Raw genomic sequence first — 17,795 nt, forward strand, 5'->3', positions numbered from 1 at the left:
GGTAAGATGGACACTGCTTTTAAGTTTTTTCAAAAGAAAAAGGGTAGTCCAGATTTAAGGACAGTAGCCTGAGTGAAGTTTAAAACTCCTTGACTGACATGTAAATGACTGCTTGCCAAGGCAGCACGTAGCAAAGGTGATCACATATCTTCTATCCTGAGCCCTCTTTGGCCTCATCTGTTTTCTATTCAACAGTTGTGAGCATAAAGCAAGAGTCTTTTTGTGGCACCTCCAACCAGGTAGGCACGGGCTTCTGACTCAAGGCTCAGCTGACGATAAAAGTAGCAACTGAAACTTCGCATATAGGCTGAACAACAGGCTACTCTATTCTAATAACCCAGTTTTGCCTCTGAGGAAATTTGACTGAAAGTTTTTCTTTGGTTCTGCTTCCTTGAAAATGAAATGCAATTATAATACTATCTCTTTTTCAACGTTGGCTTATAAACTTCCAAAGAGAATCATTTACAAAGAGGATCTGAAAATTTGAGCTTCTTTCTGCACCATCTCTGCAGGGATTATGAGTGCATGAGTCTGTGGTTACAGGACAGCCTGTAACCATTTAGGGGAAAATTACACCATCATCACAAGGTTGCAACATAACCTCAAAGTATTGTCTTAAGGTTTCTGTGCAAAATGGTCAAGGCCTAGTGAAGTAAATTCACACACCCTATCTGATTACTTAACCCTGGTTTATCTCTTTCAATCAATGGTTTTCACCTGCTGATCTATTCATGTCTCCCGACTATTGTTCTTCCTTCTCCACTGGCCCAGTGAAAGAACAGTCCTAAATTGCTAATTAATAAGGAAAGAAAGCCTGCAAGCCTGGGCAGTCCACTATGCGGGTTCTAAAATTTAGAAGCAGCCACATTTTGTTTATCACATACAAATATTATCCTTCTCACAGCTGGAACTTCTAACACTGGAAGGCTTGTAGCAGGACTATTTTCGTGGCTCAGTGGTCATGAGGGACCTAGGCTCTTTCTGTCATTCTTCCATCATCCTGTACATGACTTTCACCCACAAATAACCTCATAGTCCAAGGTGGCTGCTAAAACTCAAGCCATTATTTCCAGGAAGAAAGAAGGGTAAGAGAGGTACCTTCCAGCTGAATCAATTCCCTTTAAGCAGCCATCCCTAAAGTCCCATGCAACACTTGTACTTACACCTTATGAATAGAACTTAGTCTGTCAGGGAGCGTGACAAATAATTTGTTAGCTGGGTACCTAGTCATCCCTTCAGAAAAACTGGGGTTCTTTCATTAATGAAGAAGGCAGGAAGATACTGTTTAGGAACTAGCAGTATCTGCCATTCTGCATTGTAATTTAAAAAATTCAAAACAAAAAGAAACCTTTCAGGATAGAATTTCTTTGAGAATGTGAAGATGATATCAGAAAGCTAATGTAATATAGATCTACAGTAGTTTTCATAGAGATCATACATTTGGAATAGTATTGGAATTGAAACACAGTTACATTTGTATCACTGTACCACTTTCTACCATACATATGGATACAACTTTGCTCAGAAGTGTATTGCACACATTTCAAACGTTGGAAAACAAAGTTTCTCTAAATGGGTTTTTCTAATGATTAAAGTCAGGAGACTTCTGGAGTGTGGTAGGGATACAGGCAAAATGCTCTCATCCTGTTATGTCACGTATTGCTGGAGAGAAGATTCCACAGCTCCCACAAAGGCAGCTTGAAAGTTCAACCATGTCTAGGTTCATGGGAAATGGAAAGTGATTTAACTTGGGCAGGATGGAATAGCCAAAGTGAAATGTTAAAAGTGGAGGGGAAAAAAGCAAACCTGAATTAAATGATACATTTTAAAAAACTCACCAACACAGGTAATTTTCCAAAGAAATAATTTAGTGCACAACCTTAACTGGCAGTGGCTATACCAAGGATGCCTTCTGTTTTAGCTCCATCTACTGACCTGCCCCCAAACTACCCAAAATAAATAATCACTCTAAACAAGAACAGTGTACCTGCTACGTAAACATATCCTCATGGACTGTCCTCTGGCCAACGCTGCAGCCCCACTACTTCCATTCAAATCTTTAACTCAAATTCCCTGTTATATAGATACTCTGGAGGCACCAGTGAGAATTAGCCATCATGCTTTAAGAAGCAGAGTTGAATAGTTGCAACGGAGGCCTGAAGGTCCACAAGCCTAAAATATTTTCTTCACAGAAAATATTTGTTGGGTCCTTCTTTATTGCACAAAGTTGATATGCATTCATTTATTTCCCAAGTATTTGTTAATCAGCCACCTCGTATCAAGTACTGTGCTCCTACTTTCTATTTAAGAAGTTTTCAGACAAATGAAAGAATAGATATCTAACTAAAATGCTCACTGACATGTGCTACCTGAGGGACAAAAATAGGTTGTAATGTGAGCATGTACAGGAAGCATTAACCCAGAATAGAGAGGAGGGGAACTGTAACCGGGATAGACTTCCTGATGAAAACAGTAACTAGGTTGATGTTGGTTGGCGAATAGGAGTTAACCAGGGAAAGAGGGAGAAGGCATAGCAATTACAAAGGCCCAGAGAGAAATTAGGGAAATTTAAGTATTTCAGAGATGAGAGTGAAAAATGGTCAGCAAAGGCTTAGAGATACCTGTGTCAGATTAATGGCAAGGGTAATGGATGGAAGAACTATCATAAAGTAACTAAAATAGGTTAAGTCAGGCCACTAGGGTGAGGCCAGAAAATGCAGCCATCCAGTACATCTTGGGACAGAAGGCAGGAAGTGATTGTTAAGGGAAGCTGAAGCTGGCAGTTGGCTGAGGAGGAGGGTGATAAAATGGGAGTGGGAAGAAAGGTAACTGCAAACCAGTGACTCTGACCTGGACAGGAGGGGTGGTCTTGCTTGTTCAGACTCTTTAAGGAAATTTTCATAGGCAGGCAGCTGTCCAGGGGACTGCCCACTGACTGAAAGCTTTGCCTCCACTGCAAATGAAAATAAAATGGTCCCCTTCATTAATCTTTCCAAATCCCTTGGCAGGCCCCATTTGAAATTCTTTTGGAGATTGTATAAAGCCGTTTATTCCAGGATTAGAGATAAAGACTTAAAATGCAAATGTCAATTGAGGTTAAAACATTGCAATTTATTTGGACCAAAGTACAACAGACAGTGAGCCAACAGATATCAGATCTTTACCAATTTTAATTTGTGGAACTTTAGGGAAGGTAAGGAGTCTCTAATGAAAGGTCCTTACTTATTAAGGCTAGTCCTGTTTATTTTCAAATGGAGCTAGGGAAGAATGAATAAAAGCTAAGAAGATATCTTTGTCATATTTAGGAAATGTGTGTTCTTTTCTTTCACTGAGGTTGTAGTAGAGGAAGAAGTTTTCCTTGACTCTCCTAGGGTCTCTGTCTACCTCTGAAAATGAAGCAGACAAAGACAGATGAACAGGATAAAAGCATACACATTTTATTGAATTTTTGTTTTGTTTTTTTGCGGTACGCGGGTCTTTCACTGCCATGGCCTCTCCCGTTGCAGAGCACACGCTCCGGACGCGCAGGCTCAGCGGCCATGGCTCACGGGCCCAGCAGCTCCGCGGCATGTGGGATCCTCGCGAACCGGAACACGAACCCGTGTCTCCTGCATCGGCAGGCGGACTCCCAACCACTGCGCCACCAGGGAAGCCCCTACAATTTATTGAATTTTTACGGGTATGTGGGAGACTTCATGTACATTCAAGAGAATGAAGACCCAAAGAAGTGACCTGAGCAAGAAGCTTTTACACCTTTTTGACAAAAACAATGTGTGTGAAGAATTGACAAGACAGTGGTGTTTGGGCTAGGGTTAGTAAGTGGTGAAGAAGTAACTAGGAAGATAAGGGTTAGCTTATCTTATGTATGTTTATACAGATTTCCCGGCCCTAAATTCCATCTCTGGCAGTATAAATGTCTTCTTTACTCCCGGTATAGGGAGGGTCCTTTTTTTTTTTTTTTTTTTTTTTTTTTGCGGTATGCAGGCCTCTCACTGTTGTGGCCTCTCCTGTTGCGGAGCACAGGCTCCGGACGCGCAGGCTCAGCGGCCATGGCTCACGGGCCCAGCTGCTCCGTGGCATGTAGGATCTTCCCGGACTGGGACACAAACCCGTGTCCCCTGCATCGGCAGGTGGACTCTCAACCACTGCGCCACCAGGGAAGCCCGGGAGGGTACTTTTTATATGGGAGTTTGATGACCTGTTTTGGGGAAGAAGAGTGAGGCGGGAATGAAGAGTGACCTTCCTGCTTCTGTTTTCTCAAATTCTTTCAGTTTAAGATATTCAGAATGACAAGGTGCCATATTTTGGGGTAGTATGTTCTGAATCCCATCAAGATGTATCTTGTTTTGTAAGATTTTATTTTTAAAAATAATTATTTGAGAGCATTGTTGTGGATATATCACATTTTAGGGAAGGATTTCCCTCCCCTCCAGTTTATTGTTATTTGGTTTGAGAATTTCATTTAACTTTCAGAATTTTTGCCTGACTCCCCTCTCCCAATAAAAAGCTCTATATTGGTTTACCTTATATGCTCCCCACTCCCCTTGCCACCCTCTGCATACTTTTTTATTTCTCATTATCTGTTTACTCCGTCTCCTCCACTAGATCTTAAGTCTCCACAAGGGCTGGGGCTATTCGGTTTTGTTCACTGTGTATTTCCCAGTTCCTAACTCAGTGTCTGGCATATAGTAGCTGCTCACTAAATATTTTTGAAAAAATAAATGGTAACAATATTGAAATATTGTATATATTTCTTTGATGTTGTTAGTAACTACAAGTAGTTTGGTATATGTCCATTAGCAGAGGAAAAAAGAGCAGTTCTGCTCTATAAGCATTTTTTAGAAGATACTGCACATGCAATTAAAAAGTTCAGATTATAAAAAAATTCTATTAGAACATGGTCTTATTAAATATATAGTATTACATCATGCTTCCAGACAAATTTTACAATTTGTGTGTGTGTGTGTGTACACTAAAACTGGGCTTGCTCTATTTTTCAAAATGTATTTACATTAAATTTGCAAAATGTAATGTTCTGAAGAGAAATATTCTGAAGTATTAAGATTTATTTCTATTTCTGCTATTTAAAAAAATAAAAGTGATTTTTTCCCCTAGAAATGGAATTTCAAATTCAAAGTCATTTTGAGGTTTTTACATAAGATGTTAATGTTAAAAAAAAAAAACTCTTTTCTAGCAAAATCAATCCAAACATATGTGTTAATATTTATAAATGTACCTAGGATTGAATTTATTCCGAAACAGATTCCTAGGGTTGTGAAAGCTAGAGGTTGCTCTAACAAAAGACACATTTCGGGGAATATCCTTCTTCAAAGTTTTTTCTTTGCTCTCTCATTATCCCCCTCCTCCTACATTTCATTGACTTTATAGAAAAATCAGTTTATTTCAACATCATTTTTACTTGCAGTGGTTTTTAGCAGCGAGTGCTTAGGTCAATCAACTGCTTCCGTGGGCTTATAAACTGTGGTTATGTGCTTATAAACACCAGCTGTTTTATATATCCTTTGTAGAGCCTGTGGAGAAACTGACAGCAATAAAAGTAGAAGCCTTCCCCCCCCCCCTTTTTTTTTAGAGACATAAACCCTACGAACCCTCACCATTAGCAGGAGGGGACTTATAGTACTGCCACAGAAGTGAAGAAACGGGTAACTCCACAGGTATTTATGCCGTGGCCTATCTAAAAATGTGTTTTGGGGACGTCCGCTAGGCCCTGGCCAGTCAGCATCCGGCAGGAAAACGCTCCCAGTCGGGTGAAAACTCCCGCTACCCAAGCGGAGCTGGGCTCGGAGAGCACGTGGGGCGGGGGCGGACCCCCGGAGGAGGTAATTGGAAACCACAATTCCCAGAGTGCTGTGCGCAGGCGCGGGCGAGAGGACGCCAGGCACCGGCTGGGCTCGGCGAGGCCGCGCAAAAGGGCGCGCGTCCGTCGGGTTCTCGCGCGGGGCTGGTAAGGCGCCGCTCGGGGCTGTGGGAACCTGATATCGCGGCTGCATCCTTGGCGAGGCCGGGAGGAACCGAGCGGAGGGACAAGCCGAGGACTGAGGTAACCGGACGCTCGTTCCCCCTCACTCCCCTCTCCCTTTGTGCGGTGCTGTCCCCTCCTGCCAAGTCCTCCCTCACCCCAAATCGTAGCGCCGCCCGGGCTCGCGCCTGCGGCGCGGGGAAACTCCAGCCCTGCGCGCAGTAACCCAAACTCCACAGCTGAGAGGGTTTGGGCCCATTAAACCGCTGCACGGTTTCTGTGGCTCCCACGGGGTCGCGTTCCCCGAGGGAAACCCCAGCCTCTGGCTCTGTCAGCCTCGCCAGCGGGCCCCTGGCTCGCTCCTCTGGGTCTTTCGAAGAAGAGAGGGGCAAGCAGGTGCTTCGCGGGGGTCCCGGGCATGAGCGGAGCGGTGCGGTGCGGTGGGCGCGGGTTCGGGGTCCGGGGAGGGCGGCCCTACACCCCCGGTACCCGCGGCCTGTGGGGGTGGGGCAGGCAGGCTGACTCCGGGCCCTGCGGCGCCGGACGCGCGGCCCGCCGGGGGTTAACCGCGGTCCGGGATGCTCGCTCCGGGGGCTTGCTGCCCGCCCGGAGGGTTAGCCGCCCCTCCGGGACTGGCCCGCCTGAGGGGTTCGTGGCCCGTCGGGACTGGCCGGTCCGCGGGGCTCGCTGAGGGTCGGACTGGCCGGTGCTGGGGGCTTGCAGCCCGCGCCCGGTGGACCATCCGCGGGGGTGGAGACCGGATCGAAGAGTGCCTCCCGGTGTGACACCAGAAACTGCAGCCTCTTTCAAAACACGCAGCTGCTCAATGGAGTTGTTTTACAGTCGCGGATGCCTGCTCTCTCCTCCTTTCTCTCAGTTCTGGGCTTAGCTTGCTGGTTTCCTGCGGGAGGCGATTTATCTACTTCGCTCGAGTTTTCTAGCCCGGGGCTGGTCCTTTACTGAATTCACACAGTCCTAGCGTTTGGGTGCCTGAGTTTGGAAAGCTTTTTATATGTTTTCGCACTTGGCAGTGTTGGATCGGATGACTTTTTGTAGAAAATTGAACTTTTCTCAGTATTCCTTCTAATCTGCATTAATAGCATAACTACGTTTGGCCCTTTACCTTATGCTAATGTTACCACTTTGGGAGGATTCTTTGGGGAAAAAGTTCTTGAAAGAAACTGGTTCGATACAGGTATTTTATCTGCTCGTTGCACGTTTTTTTTTTCTTTGCATTTTTTTTTTTTCCCCTGTGTAGGTTGATACTTGCTCGACTCTTGGTGTTCTTCATTTTCGTTCTATGAGGAAATCCTTTTCCTCCACCTCCCTCGAGTGTTGATCCTGCCAGAGGGTAGACTTGGGTAAGCCGAGGATCTCTCTACTTGGCGGTGGCTTTTTTCATTGGCTGCTGCTTTTCCTCCTCCTTCCTAGGGGCACCCACTTTAGTTTGTCAGTCAACCCATGACCTACTTCAAACTTTCAGTCACTTTGTATATCGCGCTTAAGATACGAAGAGTATGAACATAAATATCAAAAATCTTAGGATACCATATTCTATTGCATTTAGCTTCATCATGTTAACAGTTAAAGCTGTTAATTCTTTCAGCATTTGATAAGATTACTATTATTTTCTAAGATGGTAATATATTCTGTAATAATTGCACATTCTGTATCCTGGCAGGAAATTTAATTCACAGCCAGTGAGGGCAATTTTAAAAAACACTATTTCCTCATTTGTTAAGAAGAAAGTGAGGTAGATAAATTAGACCCCCCCACCCTTTATCAAAATAGTTTATATTTAGAGCAGTTTTAGGTTCATAGCAAATTTAAGTGGGAGGTACAGATTTCATATACCCTCTGCTCTCATATGCCCCCTGCCTTGCCCCACGTATGCACAGTCTCCCCTAACAAAAGCCCCACACCAGAATGGTACATTTGTTACACTCGATGAACCTGCATTGATACATCATCACCCAAAGTCCAGAGTTTACATGAAGGTTCACTCTTGGTGTTGTACATTCTGTGGGATTAGACAAATGACCCTTTTTCAAAAAATCAAGAGCTGTTTTAAGAGTTGTAGAGAACTGAAAATGGGTTTGTCATTTTGAAAAGATCAAAGGGGCTATTTTGAACGTCCTAAAAATTAATTTCAAATAGCGTTTGTGTTTTAAAACATTGGATATTTAAACTGGTTTCTTATATTTGAATTTTCAGCAAAGAGTCATTTGTTTTTGTGTGTTAAGAACTAAAGTGTTGAGGGAGAAGAAATGCTTCGTAGAATAAGAAAATGTCATATTTTTCAGTCCTGAAACATTAGTTTGAGAGTTTCTTCACTTTTCTGAAAAACATGTATTATGTAAACCAGTGAAGCAAGAGGAAATGGAACATTTGAAATATACTTTTTAAAAAAAATTGATGTCAATATTCAAAATACAACTACACTAAAATGTGACCCATTAGGCTTTTTAAAAAAAAATCTATTTTCTTTGTGTGAGGGGCTCTTGTGGAAGCATCAGGATGTAATAACATATTGAGCTCAGTTCTGGAACTAGGCAACTCTGGATTACAATACCAGCTCTTCAGTTGTTGTCTCTGTGACTCTGTCAAGTTATTTTCTGAACCTCTATTTCCTTAGCTGTAAAAGAGGGTAAAAATATTCACTTTTATAATGTGAAGTCATTTTATAAACTGTAATGCACTATCATATTCATCAGTATCATTAGTCACATGCTATATTTCAAAATGTTGCCAGTGTAGTTTATTTTCTGTTGAATACTGCTTATGTAAGTACTGTCAAACTTCTTTTTTTAAGGGTTGGCTGTACAAGAGAGTTCATTGTCTGGTTATGAATAACTTAGTTGGTTCTTGTGAGTCAGAGGTAAAATTATGGAAGAGGGTCAAAGGGACCTTGAGAAAATTTCTACTTTGTCTGTGGTTCTTAACCTGGATCTACGGATGTGTCCATAAATGGTCTTCCAAGAGTCTGAATTCTGTGTAAATTTGTGTTTTTCTGGGGAGAAGACCCACAGCTTTCAATGTATGTTTAAAAGGAGTTCATGACCCTTTTTAAGGAGGTTTCTTTACTAGATATTTTGCAGATTATTTCTAAAATTATTTTTGTGATAAAGGAAAGTGAACAGAGTTTTGTGTTTGTGTATGTGTATACAGATAATTTTTGAAGCACCGTGAGTGCCTGTTTTTCTTCTAGAAATATAGGTTGATATTTTTGATATATTATGTTCATACCAATAAGAGTGCTGCTGCTTATACCTGGAGTGCATGCCACTGATTGATCCATTATTGTTAAGCAGATAATGTCCACTCCTCCTCCTACCCCTTCAGCCTTGATGGGCATTAAAATGCATGGCAAAGCATGTCACCCTGATACAATCCAGCATGTTAGAATATGATTTTGAAATGCTAAAAGATAATTTGGTTTGTTTATTCTAAAATTTGAACTTTTTTTCTTTTCTCAACAAAACACCAAATGCTAAAGAAAATTAAGTATTTTCTCTTCCAAACTAGATGATGATACTTACATAGTATATTTATGTTGTATTTCTTCTTATATAACACGGAATGTGAAGTTATATTAAATCCTAATTCATGATCATTTTAACATTCAGCATTGCTGGTTTGGAAAGAATGTGAAATTTACAGTCAGCTTATGTAGATTAAATTTTAATTTGTGATTTTAATTATGATTTAATTACATTTAAAATTAATCTTATTTGCATTTTTGGAATTTCAGAAGTAGGTTAGTGTTCTAAGTTTGAGTTCATTCCTGTAATAGAGTTTGGAAGTAAGCTATATCAAACTGCCCTATTTTCTTTGTTAGTGATAGATTGCTGGGCTATAAGGCTTTACAGTGTGAAGCCAACTTCTGTTTCTGGGTCAGTTACCAGTAGCAGTCACAAGGTCGGAAGAGTATGAGATGGATCAATTGATGGTATACAAACTTATGAATGAGTGTATCCAGTGGAGTAATGTCTTTTTTAAAAATTATTAATTAATTAATTAATTTGTTTATTTGGCTGCATCAGGTCTTAATTGAGGCATGCGGGATCTTTCGTTGAGGCGTGCGGGTTTTCTCTTCTGTAGTTGTGGTGCGCGGGCTCCAGGGCGCATGGGCTCTGTAGTTTGCGGCAGGTGGTCTCTCTCATTGAAGTGCATGAACTCAGCAGTTGTGGCCCGCGGGCTTAGTTGCCCCGTGGCATGTGGGATCTTAGTTCCCTGCCCAGGGATCGAACCCGCGTCCCTTGAATTGGAAGGTGGATTCTTTACCACTGGACCACCAGGGAAGTCCCTCTCTTTTTTGAGTTTTTCTTTTCTTTTCCCCTTTGATATTGGTATTTTCATTTGATATCTGAATGCTTTTCAAAGTTCAAGGTTCTAAATAAATACTTCGGGATTTATAAAGTAGCAGAACTATGTTTAGCTCTCTAGATTTGTACTTTATAAAAGTAGTCTGAGAGGTCTATATGGATCTTGAAGATCAGTTAGAGATGAATGTCAGCATTTGCATAGTGTGTGTATATCTGTATACACACACACATATATATAAAAGTCACTGTGTTGCATCTTTAGTTATTTTAATGCAGAGGATTGCGTATTTCTTTAAAAATGAAAGTTTGAGTTAAATTAATTGGATACAGAAAACAGGAATCATTTTAGCAAAAATTTTATCTATGGAAATACTGTCATGTTAAGAAGATCAGTGGTTTTATAAGGGAAAAGAATCTGAAAAAAGAAAAAAATATGTATAAGTGAATCACTTTGCTGTTCACCTGAAACAAACACAACATTGTAAATCAACTATACTTCAGTTTTTAAAAAATCAGTGATTTTATGTGTGTTCTCTTACTCTTGAACTTTAAAAAGAATTCAAAAACATTTTCTGTATGGGGAGAATATTATTAACATCCATATTTTAGTTCTTAAAATCTACACATACCATACAAAGATGTAGTTACACTCCCTGTACAAAGACAGTTAATGCCATCTTTGGCCTAGTGTTAAGAGTTTTGGCTGTATAGTCATGCAAGCCTGTGTTGAGTCTTGGGCATTGCCACTTAATAGCTGTGTGACCTTGGGTAGGTTTCTTAACTTCTGTAAGCCTTATTGTCTGCAACTGTAAATACAGGAATAATATCTCTTTGAGTTGTCCTGAGGAGTGGAATGAATAAACGTGAAATATCTAACTCAAATAATAGCAGTTACTTGTATAGCTTTTGTGCCGGACAATTTATTAATTCAGTCCTTATAACAATTTTATGAATTATGAAGTTTGTACTGTAACTTTCCTCATTTGTACAGGTAAAGAAACTGAGGCTGATAAAAGGTTATATAACTTAACCAAAGTCATACAGTCATACATACAAAGTAGATAGTAAGCACTCAACTAATGCTGACTGTTGTTTATTTTTTTAAAAAGAAAGACTTAGAATAATATAGCCAGTTCTCATCTTTTGCTATAGTGAAAAATGAATCTGAATGTAGATCATTATATAGCATATTTTATTTCTTTGCTGGAAAAAATGTTGATTGGAGGATCGTGTCCCTCACCAAGGGCTGAGGATCACATAATTTATAAAAGTAATAATGCCCATTTATTGAATGCTTGCTGTGAACTAGATACAGGGCTAAGTACTTATATACTACTTTATTTATCCTTCCCAACAGTCTTACAGAAAGCTGAGGCTCAGAGTGATTTTAAGTGACTTGCCCAAGGTTACACAACTAGTAGGGAATCTCAAAACTGGCTCTAAAGTCTGCTATTAACCACTAGTTTATGTGCCTTGTGTTAGATATGACTATAGATTTCTCTAAAAAGAAAGGCAACAGCTTAAATAATTTTAAATAGGAAAAAAGTACTCTCATAGTTTAGAACTAGAAGGACAGTAGGCCCTCTGTATCTGCAGATTCCATATATGCAGATTCAAGGAAACTCAGATCGAAAATATTCAAGAAAAAAAATTCCAGAAAGTTCCAAAAAGCAAAACTTGAATTAGCTGTGCACTGGCAACTATTTACATAGCATTTACATTGTATTAGGTATTATAATTAATCCAGAGAGGATTTAAAGTATATGAGAGGAGGATGTACATAGGTTATATGCAAATACCATGCCATTTTATATAAGGGACTTGAGCATCTTTGCATTTTGGTACAAAGGGCCGTGTCCTGGAACTAATCCCCCAGGATATCAAGGGAAGACTGTAAACAGCAATTTCCCAGATCTATGGTCTTGTAGGCCAAACCCAGCTTGCTTCTGGTTTTGTAAAGTTTTATTGGAACACAACCACACTCATTACTTTATCATCTATGGGTGCTTTCCTACCACAATGGCATAGTTGAGTAGTTGTGACAGTCTCAATGACACATAAAACCTGAAATATTTACTGTCTGGCCCTTTACAGAAAAAGATTGTTGACCCCTGACCTAGATCAATGCTGTTCTTTTATAAATGAAGAAACTGAGACATGAGAGATTAGGTAACTTCCCAATAATGCAGTTAGTTAAAATCCAATTCTCCTGATACCTAACTCACTGTTTTTTTCTCCTATACCATGCTACTTCTTAAGTCCTATAAAATCAACAAGTGTACCATATAATCATTATATATGGGACTTTATAATACTTTATAATACTTTATAATACTCAAGTATTATAAAATGTTTATAATATATAGGAATATTTAACCTAGTTAAAACAGAATGCTGGCTATAATAAGAGTAAACATTTAGTCATTTCTCTTTCTTAGAATTTGAAGAGCTTTGGGATTATACTTTGTATAGCCCATGTCTTAAAGTTCTGCAGCCAGCTTTAAACTTATATTTCCTTATTTTCCTTCACAAATTTCTCTGTAAAAAATAGAGGCTTTGGAATTGTTTCATTAATTGATTGTAAACAGCAGCTCAAGTTAGAAACCTATCACATATACATCTATAAAATACAGATCATACAGTTTGTACCTAGTTTTTTCTACTTACCGTTACATTATCCATGGAAGTTTTTAAGCATTGAGGTGATATGATCAGATTTGAATTTGGGAATGATAACTGGCAGCAGTAAGAAGGATGTATTGGGGAGAGAAGAGGCTGTGGGGAGGCTATAATAATAACGGTGAGATGATGGGGCCTGTGACTAAAGTGTGGCTGGAGAAGCAAGGCCAACAATATGAGAAAAATTTAGGGAGTAGAGTGTATGAAACTTGGTTATAGTTGGATAAAGTGGAATGGGAACTTTGAGTACGTGTGAGCTATTGCATTCAAATGGGAAGCCCTCTCGATCACGAAGGCTAGTTTAGGCTCTCCCATATTATCTGGCATATTTCTCTACTATTGCCTTTACCACATTATTATTATCACCTGTTTGTGTCCCGTCTAGATGATTCAAGCTCCTTAATGGTGGGAATTATGTCATGTCTTATTCATCTTTTGGGGGGACAGATTACTTTAAAAAATTAGATTATGCTTTTGCATACATTTTTTTTTTAAAAAAAGGAAAATACAAGAGATAGATTGGTTAAGGTATTCCTAAATTTCTTCACATTTAGGATCTGACTCTTGAAGCATTTTAATGAGTCACTTGTTTTTCCATTCATTATAATCTCATCCATCTAGAGGATTGATGATGCAGCCTTTCTTAAGTGTGCTGTGTCATCTTCTGAGGGATTTTCGTCGAGGCCACTAACAACACCATTCTTCAAATTTTGATGTGGGTACTTTCTTGGTGTGCGATACATGTGATTTTTGCATGTATCTTAGTAGCAAAACATAATACAGCTTCACCTGTTGTGGCTACCTGCCTTTCTTGAGTCCCATAAAGTAGTGCTTTTCAGATGCTGTAGTGAAAAACTAGTTTGTGAACTAATACTTTGGTAAAGACAACAAAAATAAATTAATTACTGGAAAAATGCCATGGAAAAAAGGGCACACAAAGTTCAAACTTCAATTTTTTATGACATTCAACAGACATAAAGTTACTTTCAAATATGACTTTGCTGTCAGAGTTTCTAGACACTCCATTTGTGTACTGCCTCACTGCAGACCTGTTTACAAGAAACGTTTGTGGACCAGATCCACTTGGAATAGTACTGCTGTAAAGCACTTTGTTGTTGCTTTTCCTATTCACCTTTGAATTTCCAGAACCTGCAACATAACAGCGGATGACTGATTGAATGATTAATGTAAGACAGATGGTGTTTATCCTTAACACTGACAGTGTTTGTTTTTTTATTGAAATTTCTTGAAGTGTTATAAAACCACATGAGTAGTATATATCCTTAGTATATATATGCATATGTTGGTTTATGTGCTTAGTTTGTAAACATAAAAGGAAGTTCCCAAACTCCAAAGAGAAGACTGATTCTTGTATAGCCATGGTAACAATTAGTCATCAGAACCATTTCAAATCTGCTTACTCAGTAAATGACAGTTCTTTAGCATTCATTTTAAGTCAGTGTAATAAATCAACAACAACTTCCCTTAGTGAGCAAGATTTTGCAAGCCTCTGCAAGTCCACCAGCCACTGAACGCCACACTTCCTCGCAAGCTCTATGTAAGATTAGCGATGTGCTCTACTCAGACGGACTATGCCTGACCAGCATGGCTCTCCCTGAAGTAAGTAAGAATTATTATTTAGCTTTGTGTTTTTTGCTTTATTTCATATATTGAGTGGGAAATATCTCATCTTTTGACACTTGGAAACAAATTATTGGTAAATTAATTTTTTAGTAGGCTTCATGTTTTTATTCAAGTAATTATCATCTGTTATCTGAGTACAACCCTGTGACTTCTATGACATTCTCAAGTAAAAATAATAATAGGGGTTCCTCTTAAGAGTTTGCAAATGCAATTCACATATTTAGGTAAACTTCAAGTCCTTTTTTTTTTTTTAACTGTTTTATACTAGACCTTTAAACTATTGTGACTGTAATAAATTAAGTGGTCCAGTTCAAACAAGGAAATGATTATTGGTAGTGAAGCATCAGTAGAATGCCTTCTCAAAAAACAGACTCTAAAATAGGAACATCTTACAAAATATACAGTGCAGTGAAAATGTTGTTTTTAGACCCGGGAAATGACAGTAGTATTTAACAAGCAGATTCTGATAACAAATAACAATTGTATCTAAACATGCTAATGCTAAGAAACACTTTTTTTTTGTAAGTCACAGTAGTAAATTCTTGGAAGTTGCATGTACCTTTAACTGAGTAGGAAATACTGAAGCTGTAATTCAGTTTGTCAAAGCAGCAGATTCTCCTTTAATTACTGGCATAATATATTTTTTTCTCGACCATTTGATTCAAAATTTAAAATCTCTATACTCTTTGCTTTTGTAAATCAAAAGGAAATAATGAGTATAGCTTAATTTTTTTCTGACTTAAAAGTAAAAAAATAAATTTTAAGAAACATTTACCTGTGAAATGAAGTAATTCAAAAATGTCTGCTAAGTGACATCCTTTATGATTTTGATTAAAATAATATATGCAGAATGCAGTGTTATTTTAGTTAAGATAATTTATGTGTTGATTTGGATAAAAGAAAAATAGTCTCCAGGGTTCATAATTAATCTGTTCATCCATTCCAAAAGTATTTTTAGTACCTCTATTTACCATGTGTTGTGCTCAACATGGGAACAGTAGGAGTGAGTAGAAAGTGCCTATATTTTGGGGACTTACATAGTGTTACGGGGAAGACTAATAGTGAATAGGCAATTATTACGAGTATTATAAATTTGACTAAAAAGTTGAGTATGGTATAATCCACTATATAAGTGCAATGAAAAAGATGTGATTAAATTGTTATAGGAGCACAGAGGAAGTACACCCAGTCCAGGCTAGGAATAAGGGAGATTTTCAGAGCTGGCCTTTTTGAGCAAATGAACCTCAGCTGAGTCTTAACAAATGAGTAAGAGTCAGTTGATAAGACTGGGAGTTGGTAAAGGGCATTTCAAAATGAGAAGATAGCCTGAACAGAGGCAGAGAGGTATGAAATAGCATGAAGTGTGTGGAGAAATACATGCAGTCATGTTTTCCTTTATACAGCATAAGGTGGGGTTTACCATCTTATTTCACAAATCCGCACAGGTTAAGTTTGGTAAATACACACACATTCTCTGTCAACTTTCAGATATAGCTCTAAAATTAATCAGAAACTGCTATAAAATATATTTCTAACTGAATTGTAAAGAGTACAAACTAAGGTTATTTTAAAGAAGAATGAGTCTAATAGCACTGTTGCTGCCTGTAGTAAGTACTGCATCAGTAACTATATAGCGTTGAGTTTATTTTAGAGATGCTTTCAATCAAAGTGCCATTTGGAATTCTTTCTACTTAGTACTCTTCTGATTAATATTTAGTATAAAAGTCACTCTTTGCCTGTAAAGACCTTTCTGAGAATAATACAGTATGAGTTAATACAGTATTCTGCATAATAGTATTTCATCTTGATAGTACATGCTAAAATGTCAGATTATAAATGCAAAGAAGTTTGAAAAAAGAGAATAAAGTGGGCTGACTTCACATAGTACCTTTATGCTTTTGCTGTAAGGCCTCTTTTCTGTGATTCATTGTAAATTGTTGTGTTTACGTGTAAAAGTACATTATTTTTGTTGTGTATTTCCTACAGTGAACGAGTAAAACCTATCTTCTTCTGTTTGAAGTATTTTTTTCTTCAGAACTTCCTATTTTGTTGGTTGATATGACTTTACTGGCTCTTAGAGGAACAATAAAAATGGCCTCAACTTCCTGTCTGCCTCAGTGCCATAATGTGCCAGGGTATGATAGAAACAAACTTCCGTGGACCATCTCTTTTTTTCCTGGTGTTTTTAATCTCTTAATATATTGGGGGAAGGAGGAGTATCATCTTTTTTTCTTCCTAGGAGTCAGAATCTTAGATACATTAAAAAAAATTCTGGGTTAGAGTTTAGGTGGAGTTACACTTGCACTCATTATTAATATGCAGTCTTCATAAGTCCCACAGTCAGTTCTTATTAGGATGTTGTCTTTTTTTTTTTTTTAACGTCTTTATTGAATTTGTTACAGTAATGCTTCTGTTTTTTATGTTTTGGTTTTTTGGTCACGAGGCATGTGGGATCATAACTTCCCAACCAAGGATCAAACCTGCACCACCTGCATTGGAAGGCAAAGTCTTAACCACTGGACCGCCAGGGAAGTCCCTCGGCTAAGTTCTATAGAGTGAGTGTCTTAGGGTAAATATTTTTTTCCTGCTCCTGTCTTCCTGGTCTACTTTATATAACAGACTTTTTAAAAAGTTGAAAACATTGCATTCTTTAAATAGACATTTTAAAAGAATTTAGTATAGGAAGTTTTTGAGCTGTTGTGTCTTGCCCAAATCTGATGTCAAATGTAAAAGTAATTTTATCAAAATGAATATTTGTTAATGCCCTTTTTATAGAGCAGTCCTCTGACAAAGGAAATAATTTTATGACCATAATAAAGCCTTTTACTAGGTAGAAGCTAGAGTAGTTTGATATAAGGTAAGATACATAGATGTTCTTGAGACATAATCTTTTCAAAGAGTTCACACTGTATTAAGCAGATATATCTAAAACACAAGGGAAAGAAAAGTGAATGAATTAGAGAAGTCAAACTACTATTTGTATTCATAGAAGGGAGATCACATCCCACTGGAAGAATTAGAGAAGACTTCATGAAAGAAGCATTACTTAATAAGCTAGGCTTTCACATCACTGCTCCATGAGGAACAGCTTGAGGACTTGTACATAAACTTGAGGAAAATGGAATAGTGAAGTCTGTGATATAGTGGAAGAAGAATGGGCTTAATCA

At 38.5% G+C, this 17,795-nt stretch overlaps 1 protein-coding gene across 9 annotated transcripts in view; it reads left to right on the forward strand.

Annotated features, from left to right (window-relative positions):
* The first annotated feature begins 5,890 nt into the window (after positions 1 to 5,890).
* Positions 5,891 to 17,795, forward strand: part of KLHL8 (kelch like family member 8) — a 49,695-nt gene continuing 37,790 nt past the window's right edge. For 3 of the 9 annotated variants that reach the window (XM_082632275.1, XM_082632282.1, XM_082632283.1), the window contains exons 1-4: positions 5,891 to 6,061; positions 7,239 to 7,341; positions 14,474 to 14,604; positions 17,072 to 17,183. The gene's annotated coding sequence lies outside the window, so the exon portion shown is untranslated. Of the gene's footprint in view, positions 6,062 to 7,238; positions 7,342 to 14,473; positions 14,605 to 14,632; positions 17,198 to 17,795 lie in introns of those variants that run through there. The other 6 variants (XM_082632277.1, XM_082632278.1, XM_082632279.1 and 3 more) reach the window with 6 other exon arrangements.

Source organism: Mesoplodon mirus (assembly GCF_964341445.2).
Source record: "Mesoplodon mirus genome assembly, chromosome: 2".
Taxonomy (NCBI): Eukaryota; Metazoa; Chordata; class Mammalia; order Artiodactyla; family Ziphiidae; genus Mesoplodon; species Mesoplodon mirus.